The following is a 4,861-nucleotide window of genomic DNA, read 5'->3' on the forward strand; positions in this document are numbered from 1 at the left end:
AACAGGGTAACGTACTGCTGTTCCAGCCTTGTAAGGGCGTATAAATCCCAATCGCCACTTGCTCTCAGCTGCACCAATATAAACTTCTGTAGATTTGAACAGTCAAAGTCTGCTCAGCGTCAGATTAATTCAGATTGCACTATCCACATTTTTAGGGTCAGAGTACTTGACTCACTTTTGCTAGTCAGGATCGTTGTCCATTGTGGTCTTAAACCACCTGTAAGTTGTTTACGATATTCTATCATAATGTGTTTTGCATAAATTATGTATTTGGGAAAATAAATGTTATCAGTAAACTAGATTTTGCATACATTCTCAATCATATTGTTATATAGCCCCCCAAACAGGTTAACTTTCAGTTCATTTCTGTCTGTAGTGGTTAGATCGACGCTTACGAGCGGCAGAATTACGGTGATGGAGCTATTGGATAGGGTAATAGGACTGATTAGACAATTGCAGAAAGGAAGCTGAATGCTCGCCAGTAAGAGGCAAGAATGGTGAATCCAATTGCTAAACCCTTCCTGACCAGTTTACTAACGGCGTATCCCAGCAGGTTAATGGAAGACTGTACACTGCAGTTTAGGTGGCAAACGCCTGGAGATGTGTACGGTTTCTTGACTGGCCTGCCTCGACTCTTAATGTATCATCCATGGCACATGCCTGTGATCCAATGAAAAGACGTATAATTTGGTAGTAGCCTCCAGACAAAATTATTCATGAACTGAGTCAGTATGTGTTTCAAGCAAGGAAGGAAATTACTCAATATGACGTTTGGAAACTGTTTGTTTCCATATCACAACGAAAAAAGAGTATATTTTGGAGCTATCTGGTATAAAAAACAAGGAGGGAATGGTTATTTACAACCTGTACAGACAGCAGACCACATGTCGGAGGACATGAAAGAAATCAGTAGTTGAGAAGGGACTTGAGACAGAGTCGTAGCGTATCTCCAATATTATTCAATCTGTACACTGAGTAGACAGCTGAGGAAACAAATGATAATTTTGGAAAGGAAATTAAAGTTTAAGGAGAAGAAATAACAAATTTCAAATTGAAATAATTAAATGGACACCCTAGCTGCAAACAAGCGTTGATGTACTTGATTGGAGACATGTTGAAAATGTGTGCCCCGACCGGGACACGAACCCGGGATTTCCTGCTTACATGGCAGACGCTCTATCCATCTTTTTTTTTATCTCATTTTGTTCGTTTTTTGTTCGTTGTATCTGCTCGGGGCGGACGTCGTAAGACATCCGTTTAAGTTCGTTGTTGATCGATTAGCTCAGTTTTTTTATTACAGAGGGCTGCTAACCCTCTGACCGAACACGCTGAGCTACCGTGCCGGCTAGCCATCTGAGCCACCACGGGCACAGAGGATAGTGCGTCTGCAGGGACTTATCCCTTGCACGCTCCCCGTGAGATCCACATTCTCAACATGTCCACACCACTACATTCGTAGTGCACCTAATAGATGTTTGCCCATCATACTCATTACTCGTGGCAGATTAATCTACCAAGTCCCGTACGAATTCGGGCATAGCGTGTGCGTTCGCACAAGAAGGTCAATGGCTGGGAAGCCATATTTTAACTATAGATGACTGTTGTATCTGTTTCCGAAAGAACAGTTACCGTGGATGACCATGCAGCTTTGCTAGAAATGAAATAATTAAATGGACACCCTAGCTGCAAACAGGCGTTGATGTACCTCATTGAGGACGTGTTGAAGATGTGTGCCCCGACCGGGACTCGAACCCGGTGTGGGCATGTTGGGAATGTGGATCTCACGGGGAGCGTGCAACGGATAAGTCCCTGCAGACGCACGATCCTCTGTGCCCGCGGTGGCTCAGATGGATAGAGCGCCTGCCTTGTAAGCGGGAGATCCCGGGTTCGAGTCCCGGTCGGGGCACACATTTTCAACATGTCCCCAATGAAGTACATCAACGCCTGTTTGCAGCTAGGGTGTCCATTTAATTATTTCGTTTCTAGCAAAGCTGCATGGTCATCCACGGTAACTGTTCTTTCGGGAACAGATACTACCGTCATATATAAATTTCAAATTTACCAATGACAATGTAATTCTGCCAGAGACAGCAGAGGTCTTGCAACAGCATTTGAACGGAATGAACACTCTTTTGAAAGGAGTATATAAGATGAACATCAACAAAAGTAAAACAAGTGTAGGTGAGTGTAATGGATGCATATATATTATACTATTACGTTTGTGTTGGATGATGATGATGATGATGATGATGATGATGATGATGATGATGATGATGATGAGAGGAGGGAGAGAGTGATACGCCGGCGCCGGCGCATAACCTACTCCTTTCGATTAACATCAAAGCAGACGCAATGCGCAACGTCCCCATCTGACGGACGGATCAGCATCGACTGCGTCACATGCCCTCTCTCCATGAGACACCTTGGAGAGGTTTGGAATTTAATCCAGGACACTTACGCAAAGACTGGTGATCAGGGGCTTCACCCCGTCACCTCTCCTCACCTTGCTGGCCAAATACTGGTAAAGAAAATTTCATCCACAGCCAGGATTCGAATCAGCTTACCTCCAGTTGCGCACTAACGCATTGGAGTTAGCGACCTCAACTGCGGAGATTTTGTTATTTATTGCAACATTTCAAAGAAAAGGCTATAAAATTTCCGAAAATACGCAAGAAAACTTCAATTTTGTTTTGAAAAGAAATCAGTTTTTTTTTATGGTTCCGTGACCTTCAATGGGCTTGTGAAGCGAAGTTTATGTTGTGATCAAAGCCGAGAATACATCATCGTCTGTTTCTATTCTAAGGAAGTACATACCCAGCTTTGCCAATGACGGCTCTGCCTCTTTTGGCGTCATGGATCGAGTAGCTTTGCTTCTCCTTATCCTTCCTCTGTTGCGTCTTTTTTGATCTTCACACCTTGAACAGCCAAACTCTCAGTTTCAATCATGGCACCAAATATTTCCACAGCACCGTCAGAATGTACGAAACCATAAAGTGTCACATTTTCTTCTGAGTGAGGAAGAAGGCCAGAGGTGTCCTGAAAACACAAGTCCCTTTCTCCGCTCGTCCGTTGTCCCAGCTGATTCCGGCGTTCCTTGACGAATTCGAATTTCTTAAAGAAAACAAAATCATCGTCGTGGTAACATTATTCCCAGCTTTATAAGCATTAGTCATGAACGTCAAAGCTTTTACGTTCGGCTTCTAACCATCTTCAGAATTATCCAGCATCTTCGTCACAAGTTACTTGCAGTAAAAAGTTTTCAAATTCTGAATTATTCCCGATCATGTAATTGTAATTTCGGGTTGGTGTCACCAGACAAAACACGAAGTTCACATTATCTAGAGGTGGTAGGTTACCGTTAACTGCGCAAGTGACCAGAAACGCCGAATTTTTCGCTTCAGTTTTTTTATCTCCTTTTCTAGGCTCAAGAGGCACTTATTGAACAATTATGGTGCTATACACGCTATTTTGCAAGACCGATAAGACACAGGAAATGATCTGATACCCTTAAAATACTTAGGGTTATTAACTTTCGCTACCGAAAGAGGTTTTATTTTGTTCACTGCAAGCAGCACCTTACTACTCCTTTTGCTATATTCGCCCCCATCATATTTCTTGTCTTTTACAGTCAATGTTCGATCATAAAGACACTTGAAAAAAACGTCCTGTTTTATCAGTGCTGAAAATGTCTCAGGGATCGTAACTTGCCGACAGGATTCCTCGTTAATTTTCCATGCTGAAAAAAGTGGTTATTAACGTCCTCACTTCCACCACAAATCTTCTTAGAAATGATGTTATGTCTTATTTTGAAGCTAATGAGCCATCCCCATTAGCGACAAACTCTTTAATGGCCAGACCGATGGCGAATGAATTAGGCTTTTCTTTAAGCATATATCATCCGACAGGTTGGCTAAGCCATTTCAGTAATCTTTCTTCAAGACGCGGGATCTCAACATGCCGGGTCTGCTTCCTCCCTCCATATGTTACGTTTTCAGCAGTCCGATCTTCCTGATTCAGGATTGTGAACGGCGTGGATGAGGATGACGCAGTCATGAAATTATTGCTAGAGTCAAAGGCTCGCACTTCTTTGAAGTCGGTTTTACAAATGATTTGGGCACAGTAGTACGTTCTACATTGATGAGTAAACAAAGAAATGCCGCAAAGAGTTGAATAACGTAACATTTCTCGAAACAGTTCGAATTGCCACTGACTTCGAATTACAAGCTGTTTATGGGTGGGCAATCCTGACAATTATTTCGATTTATCGGTTGTACCGAAACACAGAACTTTTTCGATTTATCAAAGTTTACTCTTGGTACCAGAAACTTGTTCGATTCATTGAGAAATTAGATTTTTGAGGTTCCAAGATCGACTCGATATCCTGAAGTACATTAACAGGATATACGAGGGAACTTCAAATATTAAGTTACCGGTACATATTATTATTGCAGGTCAAGTATCTTGTAGTATAACACTACATGACGTTTCGTTAGGAAATGCCATGGTACACTGTTAAGCTCTCCGAGAAATGGAAGCTATTCGCGTGAATGTAGACAGAAAAACTATAACTGTAAGCTATGAGGCGTATTCGGAAAGTAAGGTCCGATTAGGGGCGAAGTGGAAACCACTGTGAAAATCCAATGGAACTTTTCACAGATGTGCTGGGCAGTGTCGTAAGTGGGCCTGTTGATGACTTCACGTCCCTCTTTCAGGACGGAAAGTAATCACTTAGAAATACCTGAAACAACGGTGTCTCCCGCCAAGTAAGTGAATCTGATGAGAGATGTCGCCTGAAGCTATTCAGCCTTTCTTTCTGTAAGACAATTCTCAGCAGTGTTCTGAAGGGGCAGTGAAGACGCTC

At 42.5% G+C, this 4,861-nt stretch overlaps 1 non-coding gene across 1 annotated transcript; it reads left to right on the forward strand.

Moving 5' to 3' along the window:
- Positions 1-1,831: 1,831 nt before the first annotated feature.
- On the forward strand, positions 1,832-1,906 carry Trnat-ugu. The gene has a single exon. It is a non-coding gene; the product is annotated as a tRNA-Thr (tRNA).
- The last annotated feature ends 2,955 nt before the right edge of the window (positions 1,907-4,861 follow it).

The sequence above is a fragment of the Schistocerca piceifrons genome, chromosome 1 (genome assembly GCF_021461385.2).
Source record: "Schistocerca piceifrons isolate TAMUIC-IGC-003096 chromosome 1, iqSchPice1.1, whole genome shotgun sequence".
NCBI classification, from domain to species: Eukaryota; Metazoa; Arthropoda; class Insecta; order Orthoptera; family Acrididae; genus Schistocerca; species Schistocerca piceifrons.